The sequence below is a fragment of the Orcinus orca genome, chromosome X (assembly GCF_937001465.1).
Source record: "Orcinus orca chromosome X, mOrcOrc1.1, whole genome shotgun sequence".
NCBI classification, from domain to species: domain Eukaryota; kingdom Metazoa; phylum Chordata; class Mammalia; order Artiodactyla; family Delphinidae; genus Orcinus; species Orcinus orca.
The window spans coordinates 100850835-100874237 of record NC_064580.1 but is presented as its reverse complement, the minus strand read 5'-3'; the positions used below and the strand labels follow the sequence as shown (position 1 = coordinate 100874237).

At 48.9% G+C, this 23403-nt stretch overlaps 1 long non-coding RNA gene across 13 annotated transcripts in view; it reads left to right on the top strand.

Annotated features, from left to right (window-relative positions):
• Positions 1-12908: 12908 nt before the first annotated feature.
• Positions 12909-23403, top strand: part of LOC117198173 (uncharacterized) — a 109835-nt gene continuing 99340 nt past the window's right edge. For 11 of the 13 annotated variants that reach the window (XR_007474710.1, XR_007474711.1, XR_007474712.1 and 8 more), the window contains exon 1: positions 12910-13086. This is a non-coding gene — a long non-coding RNA (uncharacterized LOC117198173). Of the gene's footprint in view, positions 13087-21838; positions 21913-23403 lie in introns of all 13 variants that reach the window. The other 2 variants (XR_007474721.1, XR_007474722.1) reach the window with 2 other exon arrangements.

The following is a 23403-nucleotide window of genomic DNA, read 5'->3' as shown; positions in this document are numbered from 1 at the left end:
TCAAGGGGTCTTAAGGTGACTGGCCTGCTGGTACATGAGGCTGTGTCCATACCCAGCTACTTGCTTGGCCTGAGCTGTCCCAGTATTGCTGTCTTCAAGAGGGTGGGTGGGGCTGGGTGCCAACACTAATAAGCTAGAGGGAGGATTCCAAAATGATGCTTGCCAGCACCAGTGTCCATGCGGTAGAACAAGCTCCCAAAAATGGCTGCTGCCAGGTTCTATGTCCCCAGGGTGAGCTCCAGTTGCCTCCTGCCTCTCTGGGAGGCTTTTCAAGATCAGCAGGTGGGTCTGACCTAGGCTCCTTTCAAATTACTGCTTCTGGATACAAAATTAATGCACAGAAATCTCTTGCATTCCTATACACTAATGATGAAAAATCTGAAAGAGAAATTAAGGAAACACTCCCATTTACCATTGCAACAAAAAGAATAAAATACCTAGGAATAAACCTACCTAAGGAGAAAAAAGACCTGTATGCAGAAAATTATAAGACACTGATGAAAGTAATTAAAGATGATGCAAACAGATGGAGAGATATACCATGTTCTTGGATTGGAAGAATCAACATTGTGAAAATGACTATAACACCCAAAGCAATCTACAGATTCAATGCAATCCCTATCAAATTACCAATGGCATTTTTCACAGAACTAGAACAAAAAATTTCGCAATTTGTATGGAAACACAAGAGACCCCAAATAGCCAAAGCAATTTTTTCTTTCTTGAGAAAGAAAAACGGAGCTGGAGGAATCAGGCTCCCTGACTTCAGACTATACTACAAAGCTACAGTAATCAAGACAGTATGGTACTTGCACAAAAACAGAAATATAGATAAATGGAACAGGATAGAAAACCCAGAGATAAACCCATGCACATACGGTCACCTTATCTTTGATAAAGGAGGCAAGAATATAAAATGGAGGAAAGACCCACCTCCTAGAGAAATGGAAATAAAAACAAAAATAGGGCTTCCCTGGTGGCGCAGGGGTTGAGAGTCGGCCTGCCAATGCAGGGGACACAGGTTCGTGCCCTGGTCCGGGAAGATCCCACCAGCCGTGGAGCGGCTGCGCCTGTGAGCCATGGCCACTGGGCCTGTGCGTCCAGAGCTTGCGCTCTGCAACAGGAGAGGCCACAACAGTGAGAGGCCCGTGTACCACAAATAAATAAACAAATGGGACCTAATGAAACTTAAAAGCTTTTGCACAGCAAAGGAAACCATAAACAAGATGAAAAGACAACCCTCAGAATGGGAGAAAATATTTGCAAATGAAGCAACTGACAAAGGATTAATCTCCAAAATTTACAAGCAGCTCATGCAGCTCAATATTAAAGAAACAAACAACCGAATCCAAAAATGGGCAAAAGACCTAAATAGACATTTCTCCAAAGAAGAGAGACAGACTGCCAACAAACACATGAAGGAATGCTCAACATCATTAATCATTAGAGAAATGCAAATCAAAACTACAATGAGATATCACCTCACACCAGTCAGAATGGCCATCATCAAAAGATCTAGAAACAATAAATGCTGGAGAGGGTGTGGAGAAAAGGGAACCCTCTTGCACTGTTGGTGGGAATGTAAATTGATACAGCCACTGTGGAGAACAGTATGGAGTTTCCTTAAAAAACTACAAATAGAACTACCATATGACCCAGCAATCCCACTACTGGGCATATACCCTGAGAAAACCATAATTCAAAAAGAGTCATGTACCAAAATGTTCATTGCAGCTCTATTTACAATAGCCCGGAGATGGAAACAACCTAAGTGTCCATCACCGGATGAATGGATAAAGAAGATGTGGCACATATATACAATGGAATATTACTCAGCCATAAAAAGAAACGAAATTGAGCTATTTGTAATGAGGTGGATGGACCTAGAGTCTGTCATACAGAGTGAAGTAATTCAGAAAGAGAAAGTCAAATACCATATGCTAACATATATATATGGAATTTAAGGAAAAAAATGTCATGAAGAACCTAGGGGTAAAACAGGAATAAAGACACAGACCTACTAGAGAATGGACTTGAGGATATGGGGAGGGGGAAGGGTAAGCTGTGACAAAGCAAGAGAGAGGCATGGACATATATACACTACCAAACGTAAGGTAGATAGCTAGTGGGAAGGAGCCGCATAGCACAGTGAGATCATCTCAGTGCTTTGTGACCGCCTGGAGGGGTGGGATAGGGAGGGTGGGAGGGAGCGAGACGCAAGAGGGAAGAGATGTGGGAACATATGTATATGTATAACTGATTCACTTTGTTATAAAGCAGAAATTAACACACCATTGTAAAGCAATTATACTCCAATAAAGATGTAAAACAAAACAAAAATAAATAAAAAATAAAAATATGTTGAAAAAAAAGAAAAAAGCCAAATGTTCTTGGGGCTCATCTTCCTGGTACAGGACACCTGGGCTGGAGAGCCCAATGTTGGGCTCACGCCTCTTGCTCCTTGGGTAGAACCTCTGCAATTGTAATTATCCTCCCACTTGTGGGTCACCCACTCAGGGGTACAGGTCATGACTATATCACATCTCTGCTCCTCCTACCCATCTCAGTGTGGTTCCTTCTTTATAACTTTAGTTGTAAAAGATATTTTCTACTAGTATTCTGGTCTTTCTCATCAATAGTTGCTCTGTATATAGTTGTAATTTTGATGTGCCCATGGGAGAAGGTGTGCTAAGGGTCTTCCTACTCCACCATCTTGGTCACTTCCTGTGGTAAGCTTTTTAAAAAATACATTGTTTGATGATGATTAAGCAAAACAATACTCACGAAAAAGGCACTTTACTATACCATATACAAAATAATTAGGTTATTGTCACCACAGAATGTTGTCACCTATTCTACACTATAAAAATTTAAATCTCAATAGTAAACAGCATTATCTTAAGAACAAAAATAACTAAGATGACAAGGGTCAATAATTTTTGAAAAGCACTTACATTATAGTACTTAAATATGATAATGGAATCAAAATTGCTTTTCATTTAAGGTTGCGTTTTCTATATTACTGTAGTGGGATGAATGGTGACCCCCGCAAAAGATAGGTCCACATCCTAATCCCCAGAATCTGTGATTACCTTATATGGCAAAAGATGTGATTAAGTTAAGGATCTTGAGAAGAGGCACTTATTCTGGATTATCTGGGTGAGCCCTAAATGCAATCCCCTTATTAAAGAGAGGTAGAGGGAGTTTACAGACACAAGGCGGATAAGGCAATGTGAAAGTAGAACAGAGAGAGATGGTGCCACAACCCAAGGAATGCCAACAGCCATCAGAAGCTGGAAGAAGCAAGAAAGAGATTGTCCCTAGAGCTTCCAGAGGGAATGTGGATCGTGCAACACTTGACTTTGGACTTCTGTATTCCAGAACTGTGAGAGATAAGTTTTTGTTGTTTTAAGATACCCAGTTTGTAGTAATTTGTTATGGCAGCCTCAGGAAAGTAGTACAATTATCCTTGTACAATTTTATTGTTTCTTCTTTGCCTTCTACATGAATTTCATATTCCCTATGTAGTTTCCAATTATTGAAATACTATACTGAAAAAGGAATATAAGATGGTGAGTTCAGAAAAGAAAGCAAATGAGTCAGCAGTTTTATTCTTTCCTATAGACAGGTATGCAGGTATTTTGCACATTAATCACCAATGGCTAGAGGATGCCATAAACCCTAGTCAATGTTTTACCTTTGAACATTTGATTCTCTTCATGGAGAATCATGTCATAGGGTTCAAGAATCAATCCATAGAGTTCAGGTTTATGCATTTATTTATACTTCATTCCTTAAGTTGAAGCAAGAGGTCCCCAAACAAAGGTAGTGATGGAGGAAGAGGTTCTTGAACAATGATGATGATGGTGATGGTTTACCAAAGGAATTGGAGGAGGAGGAGCAAATCCTGCGGATAGAAGTAGCACTAGAGATGGTGGTGGGGATGGCCCTCCATCTGTCTGTGGATGTGGCAAAAGATGTCCTGAAATTTATAGGTAACCTGAGGGCCCATACTCCTCTAATATAAATAATCCAATGTTCAAATGCTTGCAATAAAATATGCAGAGATTTTACACTACTTATTAATTTATCAATATTCAAGGACTTTACAGTACATGCAAAAGAGTTGTACAGATGTTGGATTAACATGTTAAACTCTACACAATGACTACTTCTGCTAGTACTCTAATGCTAGGAGAGTTGGCATCCTCATCAAAACTTTGTGAAATACTATTCCAAAATTGAAAAATTAGATTTCATAATAAACATATGCAAAGAAATACTCTATCTGGCCTGGACCTGTTAGACTAGTTGGTTCAAATATGGATAATTAATAGAAGGTCATGGTTTGATCCCTTTGAGGGCTAATTAGCTTTACACAAAGTATCTGTCTCACAGTGCCAATAATCTAGCTGTCTTCTAATAACATAAGTAATATCCCTTGCATAGCAATATATGTTATCAAAGTTTTTACATCTATTATCCTTTTTTTCTTTTTGGTCATGCTGCACAGTTTGGGGGATCTTAGTTCCCTGACCAGGGATCAAACCCCAGGCCCATGGCAGTGAAAGCACTGAGTCTTAACCACTGGACCACCAGGGAATTCCCTATTATCCTTTTTAATCCTCAGTATAACCCAGTAATGTAGGTAAGGCAAGTAGTTTCATTTTACTGTTTATAGACGACAAAACTGAGACTCCAAAAGTTTGTGACTGGTCAAATGTCACAAATTTAGTGTAAAACATGATTAGGATTTGAATGCAGTTCTTCACATACCTAATTCAGTTCCCTTTCTACTATAGCAGACTACCTGCTCATGAATGTATGTCATTTGTCATGAGCTAAGGAAAGAACCTAGGTGAATGCCCTAATTTGGGAAGTGAAAAAAAGGGAGAGTAGCTGACTTCTTAGAGATGTGAAAACTGAAGTAGGAAGACGGAGGAAAAAATGAAAGCTTTACCGAAAAATTAACAAATATTACAGATACAGTAAAGCAGAGTTAGGCCAGGAAAAGGCCAGCAGATTGGGTCATTTGGAGTTCACTGTTGAGTTTTTACATAACCTTTCAGTAGAATGGTAGAAACAGACCAATTCAAGCAACAAACACCTACTGAGGATCCACTATGTTAAGATGCAATCATAGGCTTCCCTGGTGGCGCAGTGGTTGAGAATCTGCCTGCCAATGCAGGGGACACGGGTTCGAGCCCTGGTCTGGGAAGATCTCACATGCCACGGAGCAACTAGGCCCATGAGCCACAACTACTGAGCCTGCGCGTCTGGAGCTTGTGCTCCACAACTAGAGAGGCCCGCGCACTGCGATGGAGAGTGGCCCACACTCGCCGCAACTAGAGAAAGCCCACGCACAGAAACAAAGACCCAACGTAGCCAAAAATAAATAAATAAATACAATTTTTTTTAAAATGCAATCATCACATTCTGAATATTCTCTTCAAACATAAGCCGTCTTGAGGAGAGTACTTAATCAGTTGTAAAGTGTAGACTACTTAATAAAGATTTTAAGTATACATGAAAGCTTTCCTCAAAGAGAATGTAGGTGGGAATGTAAAGTTGATAGGTTTTCAAATGATGGTAGTCAAGATTATGGAAGTCTACAAAAGCTTTTGGGATCATTAAAGTAATTGAGGATTTTCTTCATGAAAGGAAATGTAGTTCTGATGGTTAATTTTATGTGTCTACATGACTGAGCAACAGGGTGCCCAGATGTTTCATCAAACATTATCCTGGGTGTTTCTGTGAGGGTGTTATTGGATGAATGAGATTACAATTTGAAGTGGGAGACTGAGTAGAGCAGATTGCCCTCCCTAATGTGGGTGGGTCTAATCCAATCAGTTTAAGGCCTGATTACAACAAAATTACTGATCCTCCAACTAATAAGACAGAATTCTTCCTGTCTAACTGCCTTTAAACCAGAACATCATCTTTTTTCATGCATTAGGACTCAAACTGAAACATTGGCTCTTCCTAGGTCTCAAGAGTGCTGGCCTTCCAACTATAAACCATTGGCTTTCATGGTTCTCAGGACTTTGGATTCAGACTAGAACTACACCGAAGGCTCTCCTGTGTCCCCAGCTTGCCAACTCACCCTGCAGATCTTGGGACTTGCCTGCCACCATAATCATGTGAGCCAATTCATATATATATATATATATATATATATATATATATATATACATATATACATAAATCCTATTGGTTCTTTTTCTATGGAGAACTGAAAGTAATACAAAAGGGGACGCAAGTTTTCAAATTAAAATGAAAATTTCCTCTCAAAAACAGTTTTGCTTGTATAATACATTGTCACAAAATATTTAGGCAAATTAAAAAAAACTAATGCTTGAGTCTTTCCACACATGGAAATGATCTGTATTAGGAAATCAGATTTGTAAAGTTATTTAAACTAAAATGTTGATATACAAGAAAGTCTGTTACTGGTCATGTTTTCCTTCCATTTAAAAGGTAATTTTCTATCACATCTTGACATGATAGAATATATATCTAGTTTCATTACTTGGGTTCAGCTTGCTGGAATTCCGTTCCAAGCTCTTTGATCTTTTCTTCCTTTTTTGGCATCTTATTTTGAGCTTAGGTTCAGGCTCTGAATTCTTCATTTATCTGCAACGATCATCACCATAAACACACACTTGATAACATATAATTTCCTGAAAGCATTAAACAATAGTACGTATAAAGTAAATGGAACATTCTTTGCTTCTTTAATTCCCAGCCTTTCACTCATGATTATTTTCATGAAAATTTAAAACCACTGTGTGGGGACGGGGCTAGTGCTGGTGGTGGTAGTGGTAGAAATGAAGAAATATGCCCTCAACCCAAGGCAAACAACACCATTTTCAGCGCTGGAAAAGAAAAATTATAAAACATTTTAAAATGGGTGGGCCACGTTTTTCTTCAAGTATCATGGACATTTTTATTGTTTACTGATGAAGATTAGATCTTAATAATTTATGCTGTTTTTTCATGTTATATACCATGTATTTAAGTTTAATCAATTGGAAAATGAAGGCTAAGGATAAGCTGTCAGTTCGACTTCTTAAATATATTTAACCTTGAAAAGAGATCACACTTCTAGAACATTCAAATCGATGCACATTAACACAAATTATAATCATTCTTTTTCATTCTTAATTTTCTAGCTTCCTAAAAGATGTGCACCACGAAATCAGACAGTAGAATGATATTTGCCGTAACGGCATTCTCCTTGAGATGGCAAATCAAAACACTTGTCTAAAATGTTATGAGATGGAATGTGAGAGGTTAAAATCCAGTGTTAAGCCAGAGACATCAGCTGAATGGTGGACATTCTTCTGCAGTGCCCTACCAAAACGCCTATCTCATTCAAGCCTCTAAGCAAGTCCAAACAAGCCTGCATACTTAGTATGAACACTTCTTAAGTTCAGCTAAGGAAAGACATCTTATTTCACCTTTGCTGCAAGGTCACCTCAAGTCATTTTAGAAAGCTGGAGGCATATCCCAATAATGCTACTTCTATTTCTAAGAGTGATAGATCATGTGGAACAATAAAAATTACATTAACTGTTAGTAAATGTTCATTCTTAGAGTATGTTTGAACTTCAGAAATTATAAAAGGCATTCAGATCCAAGTCTGAAGAAAGAGTGGGTGAGCAGTACGGGGTCAAACCTGAAATACTCCTTAATAATTGTTTTATCCATTCATACCCGAATCCCTGGAAAATGTGCCACAAGTGGCTGATCCAAATCTTCTCTAGTTTCATTAAATGTCAAACCCTCCCCAGAGCTTTCATGATCAATCAGTGATCTGATTTCCTAGTTCACTGAGAAGTCAGCTTGTTCAACTTCACTACTCTCCGTGTCATGATTTCTCTGAATCCACATTCCCATCTCCCCTCCTGAAATTAGCTTCTCCTCGTGGGCTTTTTCAGCATAGTGCCTACACAAGCACACTGTCCACAACTTCCTAATGTAAATGTTCCATTGCTACCTTTGCAGAGAGGCACACAATCTTTCTGCTTGTAATTTAAAATCAACCACACATAGAATCGGAATCACACAGGTCTGAAATATGTGAGTGGGAAGAGCCTTCGTAGAAGTCCACTACTCCTTAACCTCCACTTTTAACGATGAAGAAGCTAAAATGCAAGGATGTGACTTACTTAAAGCCACAGCCAGGTAGTAGCATTGCTGAGATAAGATCTTACTGCTTATCATTCTATAACTAACTTCTTTTCTTTTTTTTTCTGTTTAATGTTGAGCCTTCTTTTAATTTATTTATTTTTATTTTTGGCTGTGTTGGGTCTTCGTTTTTGTGCGAGGGCTTTCTCTAGTTGTGGCAAGCGGGGGCCACTCTTCATCGCGGTGCGCGGGCCTCTCACTGTCGTGGCCTCTCTTGTTGCGGAGCACAGGCTCCAGATGCGCAGGCTCAGTAGTTGTGGCTCACGGGCCTAGTTGCTCTGCGGCATGTGGGATCTTCCCAGACCAGGGCTCGAACCCGTGCCCCCTGCATTAGCAGGCAGATTCTCAACCACTGCGCCACCAGGGAAGCCCCTCTTTTTTTTTTTTTTTTTTTGCTTTATATTGCTTCTTTAAATGACAGAACAAGAGAGGAATACAAATAGTCATTGGGAGAACATACATGGTTTCATTCTAAATGTTGGTGAAGAGAATAAAGCATCAAACAAACACTACAATGACTTTGTTATTATTTTTCAGTGCTCCTTTCCCCAAAATATATCCTTACAGAAAATTTTCGCAGATAGATTGTCACAATTTGCTCCAGTCCTGTGTGACTGGTCAAAGTGCCTAAAACTAAGTGGATTCTAAGATTCTCAAAGTGAGTGTTGAATGTGCTACTTAAAATAAGAACATTGGATATATAAAGGTCTATTAATCACAAAGCATGCATTTTTTTCACCAATATAAATGAAAGCTTCATGCAAACATGTGATGCTCAAGTTGTTAGAATCTATTCTAGTGACAGAAAAAGCAAAGGCATGTCTTCAGAAACCCTTAAGTAACCTCTGTGTTGCTCTGTGATGCTGGAGTGATAGAGGAAAAGGGATAATTTAATCTCCATGAAAACACAGTTTTGAAGAAATATGAAAGCACTTTAGTTTCTTGTCAGACAGATGAAAACTAGAGTTTTGAGCTTCTGCTTCAATCCTTCTCCCTTCTACCAACAGGAAAGAAATACATCCTATGAATCTTTAGTATAGTAAAAAGAAAAGGCATGAAACTTTGGGTAGCACCTAGTATAACTGTAGCTGTGCTTTCATGAAACAAGCAAAAGACAATCTAGGTATTTACAAAGCTGGCAATGGGGCTTCCCTGGTGGCGCAGTGGTTAGGAATCCGCCTGCCAATGCAGGGGACACGGGTTCGATCCCTGGTTCAGGAAGATCCCACATGCTGCAGAGCAGCTAGGCCCGTGTGCCACAACTACTGAGCCTGCACTCTAGAGCCGGTGCTCCGCGACGAGAGAGGCCACCGCAATGAGGTCCGCGCACGGCAATGAAGAGTAGCCCCCGCTCACCCCAACTAAAAAAGCCCTCGCACAGCCACGAAGACCCAACGCAGCCAAAAATAAATTAATAAATTACTTAATTAAAAAAAAAAAGGCTGGCAATTGCTCAAAAGCATTTGTGTAAGACATTAACATTAAAAGACAACCTCAACTTTCACCAAATCTACATGAGTTAGCAATATCCTTTTTAAAATGTGAAGTAGACAATCCGAAGAAGCTGAATGAGCTCACTCTAAGCAGAGAGGGGGGGACTTGGTGTTTGTTGCTATCAAGAAGGCTGACTTTAGAGGCCACAGAACGTAGAACTAGATAGCCATCTCACACATCTCCAAGGAGCTACTCACTGTAAGGAACTGAAAGTTGAAGGAACCCAGTGCGGATGTATTGAGGTTGATTGCTTCTAATCATATCTAATCTAACTTCATTTCATTTGTCACTCTAATATAATATGGCTAGTGTTTTTCTTCAATATGTATTAAGGCTGAAGAGGAAGGAACAGCAGATTACACAGTGAGTTTATTTTATTAGGAAAAAGAAATTTCGGAGGTTATGCTTTGGGTCCAGAAGTATAAAGTAGTGTATAATTGAAACAGTACTTAAAAGGTTTTGCAAAAGAGAAAGAAGAGGATATGAGGTTAAATTAAAACTGTTTTGGGCTTCCCTGGTGGTGTAGTGGTTGAGAGTCCGCCTGCCGATGCAGGGGACACGGGCTCGTGCCCCGGTCCGGGAGGATCCCACATGCCGCGGAGCGGCTGGGCCCGTGAGCCATGGCCGCTGAGCCTGCATGTCCGGAGCCTGTGCTCCGCAACGGGAGAGGCCACAGCAGTGAGAGGCCCGCATACCACAAAAAAACCCCAAAAAACTGTTTTAATCGAACATTTAATGATCCTTATCATTTAAAAAATTCCAACTGCTGTTTTTATCTTCTTCAAATTTGACTAGTCCATACAAGAATTAGGAAAGGAGCCTCTTTATCTCCGAATTAGGAGGGACGCCAAGAAGAATCCAAACAAACAGGCCTTGCTAAATGACTCCCCATTTACTACAATTACCTTATTTTCCTTAATCTATCATATTCCTCCATGACTGTACACTCTTCATCACACCTAGCATAAGATACACAAGTCTAACCATTTGCTCATGAAGGATCCCATGTCACATAAAACTTATAAATTTGTACACCTTTCTTCTGTTAATCTGTTTTTATCAGTTTCATTTTCAGACCTAGACAGGGACCCTAGGAAGGATGAAAAAATACGTTTTCCTTTCTTACAATACATAACATTGACCATTTTCTGGATAGAGTGGACTTGCTGATCATGTGGTCACTCTATGTTTAACTTTTGGTGGAAGTGCCGAACTGCTTTACACAGTGTCCGCACCATTTTACATTCCCACCAGCCAGTGTATCAGGGGTTCAGTTCCGCACATCCTTATTACACTTCTTATTTTCCATTTTTAAAATTACAGCTGCCCTGGTAGACGTGAAGTGGTATCTCTTGTTATATTGATGTTGATTTCCCTAATGACTAATGACGCTGGACATCTTCTCTTGCCCTCAGTGGCCATTTGCATGGAGAGAGCAATGGATTTGCAGCATAAGACCCCCCCCATCCCCACCCCCCCTCCCTCCGCCCCTTGTGTGTGTGAACCACTCCCGGTTCACAATGGCAAAGCCACGTAGCCTCTTTGGACCTCGATTTCCTGGCACAATGAGTAGTTATTGCATCTGTGTTCATCCAGGGAATGGAGACAGAAAAAAGACTTTGACTTGCATCTCTGCATGGAGAAACAGCCACTGCTCCCCAGAGTGAAGGAGAAGAAACTGACAGAGGAATCCAGAGGGCCAGCTGAGATCCAGAGCCCAGGGACTGGTCAGGTAATTCCGCGTGGGGAGGAGGTGGAAGCTCTCTTCCGTTTCCACCCTCAAGAAGGAGGGCAAGTTGCGGCAGAGCATGAAGCCCTCCCCTCACTCCCTAGGAGTTGAAGGCAGCTGCGCTTTGTGAGATTCCCTGTGTTGACCTGAAATGCAAAAAGGCAGCTGCCTGGCCAGAACTAGGCACCTCAGGGTCCTCACTGTCCTCCTCCCTTCTGCCCCGGAAATTCCCACCAGCTCTGCCCAAACAGCAGGGAATGGGTGAGAAGAAGGGCTGTGAGTCAGAGCCTGAGCCAAGGCTGGTACTAGCCGGACAGCAGGTTGTCTTGGGGGGCCTGGGCCCGTGCAGGTCCTCGGTGGGGGAGCAGAGTGGAGGCAGGAAATCCTGAGGAGTTAGGGGCAGTCAGCAGGCCAGTTGTGCTGCCCTAGGGTCGTTGCAGAGCCCATGGATTTCTTTTAAGTGTTTCTTGGAAGGGTGGTTACACTGGGGAGTAGATCTGGGCAGGGGTGACTTCAGTTCTCCCTTGAAAAACTTCTGTATTTCTGGAGATGTTTTTTCTTAAGAAATAACCAAGCAAGAATTACATTTGTCAATGGAAATAAAGAGTTAACAAAAACATCTTCACAGCCTCGACTGTTTTAGTCACCAAAAAGCTGCCGGTTACCCACGATCCTAGAGACAATTGTTTCTAAAGATCTTTCTTTGAATCTCTCTCCCGTGCTCTCTCTCCTCCGCTGCACCCCTCTGCAGGGAACAAGGTACTGGGTGGATACAAGCCCCAATTTAACACCCCTCATCTCTGAGTGGCGGCATCACCTGTCATCTTCCTCTTCCTCTCTATGCTACGTGTGCCTCCTTGATGTGAACGCTATTTCTCTAGAGGAGCGTGCTCCTTTTCTCAACAGGAAAAAATAAGTCAAGGCACCCGCCAGGCAGGAGAAGCCTGCGAGTCGCTGCGACTACTTCGGACCCAGCACATCCCCACCCACCTAGGCGGTGTGGACACCACCTGCAGCAGCCCCGGAAAACCGCTTCAGAGGCGCTGGCTCCCTAGCAGGTCCTTGGCAAAGAGCGGGAGGTGACGGGGCGCAGGGCGTGCCTGCTCTTGGGACTCTGCCCCTCACCTGAGGAGGGAGCAATTCAAGTATTAATAACCTCAAGCATATGAAGGATACAAACTCGTCACGTCGTTTGCAAGTGTACTTAAACTTCTTTCCTCTAAATAGTTTTGCGACTGTTGAACGGTAAAATTTCCGTTTTACTGTTCCTTCGCATACATCGTTGGCGGCAGGGACCCTACAAGGGGGACAAGTTGGTTCTCCCGAGCAGGGAGCAAAACGCCTGAGGTTTCCTCTCAGACTTTCCCAAGCTCACCTCTCCCACCTCTCGCCACCTGGGACCAATTGAGGATGTCCCACCCCTCCCCTGGGCGGGGCCAACACCGAGGAACCCGGATTCCCACCCCTCCTCTCCCCCTCCCCTCCCGCCGCGCCCCACCACTCGGGCTTCTCCTAGGAGACGCGGACGACAGGGGGCGGGGGTCGTCTACGCGGGGCCACGCAGGCGCCGCTTTACGGCAGGAGAGGGCGTGGGGCGCAGTCGAGTCCCGCCGGCCCCCGCGCGAAGTTCAGAGCTGACCGCGTTTTTCCCGCTGGAGCGTGGCCTCAGCCAGGTGGGTCCCCTCAGCCTCCTTCGTTTCCTTTCCCTGACGCGGGGCGACGCGGGGCCGGGGGCTGGGCACCGTCCGGCAGCCTTTCTGATCCCGGGGACCCTCCCCGTCCTCTAGCGTCTGGGCAGCCTATGCCTGGCGTGCGACGTCGGCCAATGGTGGCTGCATCCTGGCCGGCTCGCGGGGAGGCGGGGACGGGCCGAGGGGGCGCCGCGTGGGCCCGGCCGGGGTCTGGAGTTTAGGCGAGGCTGGCTGAGCGTGGGCGCCGGGATTGTACCGCCGCCTGAGTTCTGTGCCCTGGCGCCAGTAGGGAGAGCGTCCAAGTAGAGCCCTTCGGGAAGCGGTTCTCTGTGGCCAGAGGGCGGGGCGGGCAGGAGGAGAGTGCGGGGCCGCCAACTCCTTCTCCCTTCCCTGCCCATTTACGCGGCCGCAGGAGGGTCGGCTTGGTTGGGTGGGATTGAGTGCGCTGCCGACAGGGACTGGGCTCCCCGGAATGTATCCCTAGAGAAGTAACATTTCCTTTCATGAATTTTTGACCTAAAAAACTTCTAGCTCCATTTTCACGTGTGCATTTAACCACGTGGAAGAATAAACCCCCAAATTTTCAGGGTCTCTCTGCAAGTGATAGGAATACTGGTGCTTTATGTTTTTATTTATTTACAGTTCTGTGCAATAACAGGAGTCCTTTTATTAATGAAAGAAGCAATGAAGCTTTTTAAAGAAATAATTTCAGGTTATCAAAGTTCATGGTAATAATACAAAATATGAATAAGGTGAGCAAGCTGTATGTGGACAAAAAACTCCAAAAGGAAAAAAACCGCAGGTTTTTTTTATGACACCGTTAAGGGTGCGGGTTCGTGCAAATGCTTGTTTCTTGTTACAGCAGGTTGGCCTTATTACCAAAATTTAAAAATTCGAAGAACTTCCGTAGAGATTTGATGGCATGAGAGGGCAATCGAAATTAAAGGGTCAGGGATTTTCATATAAAGGACTGTACTTTGTTTACAGTGCGATTATAACCATTTCATGGGTAAAGGGGATTTGAGACAAGTCAGACTCGAGAGGTGAGGAAATGGCAGGTAATACAGGCCCCTCTGAAAGGGCAGGTCTTGGTTGGGAACTCATACTTTGTATGAAATTATACAGTAGTGTAGTAGTTTTTGTTTGTATTTCCCTTTATATGTGCGGCTGGGGAATCTTTTTGTATATTTAAGGGCCTTTTGTGGCTCTTTTTCTGTGAACTAGTAATGTCTTTCTCTTGGTTGTTACTCTTAAACGATATCTAGAAGCTTGCTCTCTATGTTAGGAAGACTACTGATGTGAATTAAATATTTTTTCCCGTTTATCAATGCTTTTCTAACTTCGATTATGCTTTTTCCGTTAGCATGGTAAATTTTAGGTGTTCACATTTATCCTCTTTTTTTTTTTAATGGATTTTTGGGTCAGACGTACAAAAGGCTTTTCCTGCTCCCGAGCTATAAAGGAATCTTGCCTGTTATTTCTTCTAGTAGTTGTGTGCTTCTGTGCATTGTACCTTTAATTCTTGGATCCCTGTACAGTTCATCGTGGTTTATTGTGAGAGGTGTGGAACTATGAGCCTATTCTAGATGGGTATCACTTTGTCCCAAGGCTGTCTATACTCATTGATTTGGGAGGCTGCCTCAGTGTATACTAAATTCTTGTATGTCTTCAGGTCTGTTCTTGAACTTTGTGTTCTATATATTTTCACATGTGGTATGACTAGTTCTCTCACAACATGGCTATTCATTGTCATAACGCTCTTGGATATCTCTGCCTGTTTGTTTTCCCTTATTAACAGTGGAAAATAACAAAGTGTTCAAAAGCCTTTTGGATTTTCTTTGGGATTAGAATGGATTGCTTGATTAACTGATGAAGAATTGTTATGTTCTTGAGTCTAAGTCTGTTTATCCGAGAATGTAGTACATCTTTCATCTTGTTTAAGTCTACTTGTCTGTCCTACGGGAATTTTTAACTTTTCCTCCTGTAGATTTTCATGTGTGTATTAACATTACCCTAAGCATATAATCTTTCATCATTGATAATTTAAAATCCTGTAAACTTTGTTTCTAACTGGATATTTATTTATGGAATTGGCTTATAAAAAACATTCGTAAAGCACTTGATTGTCAGGACTTTTGTTAATTTTCTCGGTTTCAGTGAATGGTATATTTTCCATATTCTAATCAACCCTTCGAAAGGTTAGAACTTTGTGAAACGTAACCCTCCGAGTGTTGGATTTTTGAGCACTGGGTGGGTAAAGTCGGGGGAAAAGAAGTTAAAAATCAACGTCTCTGAAATGTTTTCCCTCTTACGCGCACTGTTGCAGAGTCAAGTATCACTAATTTTTTAAAACACCTCGTTATAGGGATACCGAAACCCTTGATTTCCCTTTTTTTACACACTTCTAAGATTTCTAAACATTTTGCAAGTTAATGTTAAGTGGAAAGGATGCTGAGATCCTCCTGTTTATTAAGCCAGTGACTAGGCCCTGACCCACACAAACTCCCTACCCAAGGCTGTGAGCAAGGTGATATAACTGTGGCCTTTTTTTTTTTTTTTTTTTTTTGCGGTACGCGGGCCTCTCACTGCTGTGGCCTCTCCCGTTGCGGAGCACAGGCTCCAGACGCGCAGGCTCAGCGGCCATGGCCCACGGGCCCAGCCGCTCCGCGGCACGTGGGATCCTCCCGGACCAGGGCACGAACCCACGTCCCCTGCATCGGCAGGCGGACTCCCAACCACTGCGCCACCAGGGAAGCCCTAACTGTGCCCTTTTCACCAAAGTTAACACCTGGACATATAAAGAGGCCTGTCTGCTTGAGGTCCCAGGTGTCTTTCCAAACAGGAGGAACTTGAAATCAATTGGAAACAAGGAATTAGGGGCTCAGTTGATTATTATGGACGAGAAGTATTGAAAACAGACTTTGATCTGGTGATTCCAGAAGAGGATGAATATCTCAGTAAATATATAATGAAAGGGTAGAGACATCCTTCCCAATACATAACAAGATGGGCTTAAGAAACTCTGGAGATTAAGACCCAGACATTATTAAAAGGGTCAAAACAAAACAACCGTAATATATTTGCATTACCCTTCCTTTGCATTGCCTAGTAAAAGGGATAAACATCTTCTCTATTGAAACAAAAGGTTACCAAATACTGATGATTTTCTTCTGGAAAGACTTCTTCCACTGATATTATTTGTTCTTTTATGACGCAGAGACCCTACATTAGCGATTGGATGGGTGGGTGGTGGAAGCCATAAAATGTTTTTAAAAAGGAAATGCTAGACTTGGCATTACCTGAAGATAGGGCTTTTTATACACTGTTCTAGAGCAATTTATATTTAATTCCTGGCATTGTGTTAAACAGTGGTAAACAGAGTGACCCTCCACCAACACTGGTTACTTTGGTGTCTCTGATATGGAATCTGCCTCCTCTAGACTGACCTGTGTGTAAAACCATCAGGCTGGCCTCTCTGTGACTCTAGACTGTACCTCAGCTAGCACTAGTAAGCAGGGGCTAGGACCACGTGTGGTGCACCTGCTGAGGTCTCTTGCCCTACTCCAGTGCTAAAGACACAGGAACGGATAGGGAATAGGTTCAGATCCACTGCTAGCTACCTGGATGAGGATCCTTTCCTTTTCTGGCCAGAAGGCGGGCTAAGAGGACCAAAGAGGGATGAGGCTCTGCTCATCCACATGTGGAAGTGCTACACAAATTTGGCCAAAATGGTGAGCCGCCATGTTGGAGGCAGGTTGGACAGGGGTTGGTGTATTTTCCCCCTCACAAAAGGCACAAGAACAGGTTTACGAGATGGGGGACTAGTGGTGAGGAAGGGCAGGATGGCATTTCTGGTGCAATACTGCCATCAAGAGGAACTCATTCCCAGATGCCAAGCACACTGCGCAGAGACGCCACAGAAACGGGGCCCCGCAGGATGGAGGGTCAGACTTTGAGGCGCGCCCCTCTGAAGTGGCCGGGTTGATGAGCCATCCTGCCTTTGGCAGGTTGGGCAGAGGTTGGCATTTCGTTTTTCCCTCGGCAAAGGGCAGAGGGAGAGGGCCTGGGGGAGGGGAAGGGGCAGGGCAGGTTGGCATTCGTGGTGCAGTAGTGCCATCAAGAGGAACGGGTCCGCCGATCCCGCGAACCCTGTACCCGTCCCTTCCTGGGGAGGAGTGACGAAGGATCGAAGGATCGAAGTCGGGAACACTGGACAGTGGCCCCGGGAAGTCAAGGGCTCCGCCTGGGAAGGGGCGGGAAGCGTGGCCCAAGGCCCGGCGGTGCCGTGGACGCTCCAGAGACGGGCAGTGGCACAAGGCGCACAGCCCGGCCGCCTGGCGTGTGGGGCTACAGGAAGTGGAGTCTCGGTGGACCCTGGTGGCCGCCACGTCTGGGCGGGACTAGAGGAAGCTGCTCCGAAGGAGGCCGGGCCGCGGTTCTGTGGGCATTTGGCCGCGTGTCCCTTCCCCTCGGCGCCAGAGGAGGTTCGGCCTAGGCGGGCCCAGGGCTCCGGAAGCCTCTCTGGGCCGCGGTGCGGCCCAGCCAGAGACCACCGCGGGCAACGGGAGTTCCGCCGCCCTTGGCGGCAGCGGCCGAGGCGGGCCCATCCACCTTCTTCTGTCCAGCTCAGAGACGACACGTGGAGCCTGGCTACCCAGTGCCGAGGGCGCCCGAGGCCCAACGAGAGCTGGCAGTCCGAGTCCAGAAGGGGACGGCGCTCGCGGGACGCAGGAGCCACCGCAGGAGGAGGCCTTCACCTGAGCCGAAGAGTCCAGTCAGTCGGTGGCTGCGCTGCCGTCTCGCGCGGTCTCTGGGATGGTGGCCCAGGCCTGACCTGGCCTGTCCCGAGGGCTCCCGGACGGGGCTCCCGGAGAGGAGAGGGCAGGACACGAGAGGAGAGGAGCTGAGCAGAGCCCCGCCGAGTGGACCCCCGGGCCGTGCATTTGCAGCAGGCTTCAGCTTTCTCCCCACGAGGCCCTGAGCCTCAGTTCAGCGATGAGAAGGAAAGGCCCCGGCTTGCATTCCGGCCTGGCCCTCCGGGTCTCGGCCGTGTGCTTGCACCTGCAGCCCAGCCAGGGAATCAAGGGGAAGGGGTCTGAAGAAGCTGCCTGAAGCTCACCTCTGATGGACTGAGAGGAACGCCTCCCCCCCCCTTGACCACCCTCTCCCCCATGACCACCACTCGTCCAGCTTGTCTGCCAAGGCCGGGAACGAGGTGCATACTCCTGGGCACGCGGCGGTGCCTTCGAGTCCCCGGCTGACCCGATAGGCCGCTTCTGGAGCAAGCTGTGCAGTGGCCCGTTCCTGCCCTTTTGCCCAGCTCTTATCTGCCGGGGCGGGGGTGCGTGGTGGGCTGGTGTGTGTGTGGGGGTCCGGTCCCGGGGCGGGGTGCGGTGTGGGGGAGGGCTTCCGACTGGGAGCAAGTCTCCAGGCTGGACCCCTCCCTCCCTCCACACGTACCCCTCCTGGAAGGGCGCTGAAACCCTCCCCGCGCCCCTCTCCTTTCGCGCCTGTGAGTCGCCCGACACGTTGTCAGGCCATCTTACGTGGGCAGAGCCTTTCCTTGGGCCTGGGTCCTGAGGTAGCTAGGCGCTGTGACTGGTGGCCCGCCGCAGGTGCCCTCAGCGTGCCCCTCTAGCCGGGGCCAACGGCGGCACCTGCAGAACGTGGAGCCGCTTGTGAAAACTCCCAGGAGTCTTCCCCAAACGAGAGGACCCCCGGGTCGTCCACGGGGAGGGAGGCCGAGGAATAGGGCGTCCCCCGGCCGCAGAGTTCCTGTTCCCGAGGTGAGCTCGGGTGAGGAAAACAGACCTGGATCCCCTCGCTGCAGACGGTGCCGTCCCTCTCTGCGTACCGATCGATCGTGGCCCACTTGGCGTCCCATCGCCAGTGGGTCCTGGGTACCCTGTGTCCTGCGGCACAGGAAGGGCCTCACGGGATGCGGCGGGGCCTGGGATCGGGACTCTCTATGGCGGGAGCAAGAAGTAAAGAAACCGAAACCCAGATCCAACTGTGAGAGGGTGGAACGTGCACAGCGCCCCTGCATTGCTCTTCCTCGTCTGCGTCTGGGAGCAAGCACTAACGAGGACACGTTCTCCGGGCTGTCTGCAGGGTGCTGCCCCCGACAGGGGACCGGGCGGCCACCTCCTCCCCTTTCCCCGTGGTCCACGGTGGCTGGGCCCGGGGCCTCCGCCGGGGCACCGGCAGCGGGTCCTGGGTCCCCGGTGGCCCTGAGACCCCAGGGACCCCACTGGCCGGCCTCGCTCCTGCAGGGAGGGCCAGGATCCAGGGGCCAGATGCCCTGGGGTGGGAGCTTCAGCTCCCTGTTCCTGAACATGGCGGCTGCCGAGGCCACGGCCCCGAGGGTGGGGAGCGCGGCGGGCCTGGCAGCCAGGGGCTCCTCGGTGGGCGAGCCCGGCCCCGAACCCCACCGCGTGTGGCTTCCACACCTACCGCGGAGGCGTGCCGGGCGGCCAGGTTCGGCCCGGGAATCCTCCCAGTGCTCCGAAGCCAGCCCTCCTCCCCGTCACGGGCCTTCCCCACGGTATGCACAGGCAGGGGCTGGAGGCCGTGCTGAAAAAGCTTCCGCTTGATGGCACTGTTGCTCCAGAAATGCCCAGCGCCTTCGCGAGCGTGGCCTCTCCCTCCGCCCTTTGCGGATCAAAAAAGGCCCAGGGAAAAAGGCCCAGGGAGGCCCAAGAGCCACCCAAGCCTTCCGAGTGGGCTGGGACCTACTGGGGGGTTGGGGGAGGCGGTGTCTCTTCCTTTTGGGGCTTCTCCTTGGCAGTAGGAGCGCACAGGTAAAGACCTCCCAAGGAATCCGTGCCTCGGTGGGTCCATCTCCACACCCCTCTGGGAGGGGTCTGGAGTCCACGTTGCCTGGCCCACAGGTCCTGGCGACCGGGACCCTGTCATGTCTGCACACCTGGGGACGGGCATCCACCTGGGTCGTGTCGGGCAGAACCCTGGCCCTCTCAGGACATTGATTCAGAGCCAGAGCTGGCACAGGGACCTGGGTTCCTCGTCTTCCTGCGTGGTTGCCTCTCTGCTGTTCTCATCCCGCTACGTGAACTGGCTTAAGGGCTCAGGAGCAGGCCCGAGAGGGTCTAGGCCACTGTGGCAGCGGGAGGCACTGACGGGGACCCAAGGGAGCTGGGGCACATTGCCCCTGCTCACCTCCAGGGGCGTCAGGCGGTCACTCTGCCACGGAGTGCCCGGGGTCGGGGGTGCAGGGAGGTGGTTTGGCGTTGCTGGGACAGGTGTACATCCCAGCGGCTCCCCTCCATCCGCACAGACAGATGACCCTGGGGAGGGCCATCAGTTCAGTAGACCCTTCTGGGGAGCTCTCCATGGGAGTGTGTCTGTACTCTCGCCTCAAACCCCCCCGGACTCGTTCGTCGGTTCATTCACTCGTTCCCTGCTCCACTCGTTCATTCGTAAGCACGCAGGTACACGAACGTGTGCGTGGGCGCGCGTGCGTATCACGTGTGCGTCGTGCGTAAGCTCGTGTACGTGCGCCTACAGGGCGTGTACAAAAGGTCCCTTCTCTTGTACCTTCTCCCTGTAACCGCCTCGGGGGTGCCGCTGTGGATAGAACTTTCTCCCGGTCAAAGCCAAAGCCCTCGCCGTTGCTCGATGGCCGCTCCCAAGTTGTCCCCGTCTGCGGAGGGAAGCACGCGTCATTTCTGCGTGCGTATGTGTGCTCCCGGGGTTGAATGCAGGTGGGGGCAACGGGCCGCAGAGGGCTGTGTGCATGTCGCCTGCTCCCCGGCCCCAGCAGGCTCACGTAGCGATAGGTAGTCTTCTGCCTTTTCGGCTGCTCTCACGGCGCTATAGGCGTGCCGTGGCGTCAGCGCGTCTGTGCGGAGTCGACGTCGTGTCCTGCTAGGTCCCCTCCGTTTCTTTTCGGACAGCTGCCCAGGGTAGGGTGCCCTTGTCTGTGCCCGGAGGCAGGAGCGTAGGGTGTCTCACGTGCCCCTCCTCTTTGGACGCTAGGCTTCCGCCTCGTTCCTTCCTCTCCTCTTCTGTCTCCCACGGAAGTGGCTCTGAGGCGCGGGCCACTGAGTCTGTCGTTACCAGGGTGTGGGTGAGCGTGACCAGGGTACGTTCTCCGGCGTCGGCGCCCACCCAGAGGAGAGGAGCAGGGTAGATCTCATGTGGGCCACGGCCCAGAGCACGTTCCCTTAATGCCCGGAAAGTACGTGCGGTGGACCTTTGTGCGGCCAGAGGGGAGACGAGTGGGTGCCCCTTTACCCACGCGTCCTAGGAACTGCTGGGAAGTTGTGGAGGACGCGCGCGGGCTTGCCAAGATACCTCGGGGTGTCCCGCCATAGTCGCACGTGTGCAGAGCCGAGGAGACAAGCTCCGCGCCTGTCAACACCAGGGTGTGATGGCTGTGCTTCCCGCCGGAAGGAGATTTAGGGGGATGACGGGATCAAGGTTTTCACTGGACGCGCTTCTTTGTGTACAAACTGCTTCTGTCTAACGACCCCCCTGCCCCGGCTGGCATCCGTGCCATTTCCGAAGGACGCGTGGAGTTGATTCTTCACGCTTGCGCCTCGTTCGGAAGTTTTTGGTTGGCCCGGGGGTGCCGGTACACTCGAGTAGGAACCGGAGGCACTCTCTCTCGAGGTTGCGCGGGCGGGGGTGTACGCGGACCCCCCCAGCCCCCCGTTCACCGGCACCGTGGTGGTCCCACACTGAGTGATGGGCGTTCGGTTCTCTCTCGTTGCAGAGGAGGCAGAGCGGAAGGAAAGGAGGAAGAGGGAAACCGGGGACGTCGGTCATCTCCAGGCGCTGGTGTTCTGGGTGAGTGCGTGCTCTTCTGTGCTCTCCCCTTCCCCCGTCCGAAATAGTCTATTTCATCAGCGGAAAAAGTCAGTGATTCTGCTAGTTCAGCAAGGCTCAAGAAGGAGGGACTCCCAGGTGGGATCGTGGCACGGGGACACTGGTGTACTGTGCCGGAGTTCTTGGCCACGGTAGGAAAGGCTCTCGAGTCGGATCCTGACTGGGGGGCCGGAAGAAAGAGGTGCATGGACGAGCATCTGTGTACGGTTACCCTAGGTGATCGGTACGTAGCATTTGAGGTCCGTGTCCTGCGGGGGCGGGGAGAGTGGAAAGGGATCGGGCCCGGGCCGCTTGCACCGGCACCAGGGCCCGGTCTGGGCTCCGGCCTCCGTGAAGCCAACCGCCCGTGACGTGATCACTCGGCGCCCCACCTCACCCCCGAGAAGCAGCAGTGCCAGCCCAGCCCGACGTGGGGGCCGGCGGTGGGGAGACCCTTTGAGGGGGAGCCAGGCCTCGTGGGCTTTTTGCCTCCTGTGCTCTGAGTGGAGCCCGTGATAGCCGTTCCTCCCGTCCTCTCCTGATCGCTCTTGGGCCCGGCTCTCTCCGCCGTGGCCCTCCACCAAGCCAGGAAGGACTCGGGGACGTGCCCTTGCGGGATGATGAAGAGGGGGCGCCCGCTGGGCGGCGTGGAGGTTTGGCACGGGGCAGCCCTCTGTGGGGCTCCTTGCACTCCCCAAGTCTGCCTCTTGACAAACCAAGGAACTTGACAGTGTGGGGCCTTCCAGGAGGTGTACGTCCCCTTCTTCCGTGTGGGACATGTCGCCTGAGTGGGTGCGTGACCGGCAGCCGGAGGTGTTTTCTTTCTGTCTCTGTTTCTCCCTTCTCCTTCCTGTCTTCTGTTGAAACAGTCTTGCCGGGAGGAGGACGCCTCCTACCCTGGCTCAGAGTAATTGAAGGCTTCTCCAGGCGGGCTGGTGAGCGGGTGGCGCCGTGGTTTAGCGAGGGGTCGGCGGCGCGGCTGACGTTCCGTGGTTAGCGAAGGGCGGAGGCAGGGTTCGAGCAGCAAGGGCAGCGTGGCATTTCTGGGGTGACACTGCCTTCCAGAGGACCCTGTTTGGCCATCCCAAGAGCCCTTCACGGTAATATCTGGGCGTCGAGTCAAGTCCTCCGGCGTGGGGCGTGGGTCCCGGAAGACGTGCACTGAGCACGGCGGGGCTCTTGCGGCTTTTCTTTCCTCGACGCACCTCGGTACCGCGGCTTGAAAGAATTGCCAAGGCCCGGAGGCGCAGCAGATTCGGAGTTAGAGAAAGAGAGGAAGGCGTGCTGAGACAAAAGCCAGGGAAAAGGAGAGAAGATGCGATCCCGTCCCGTCCCGCCCCGTCCCTCCGGTTCTTTTCAGCACGGAGGACGCGTGGTGCTTCCCGAGGCGGCGGTGGACCAGAGCTCTCTTCTCTTTCCAAGGCCTCGTGTCCGCGGAGCACTTGGCATCCAGAGTGTGTTCCTTGAGCCAAC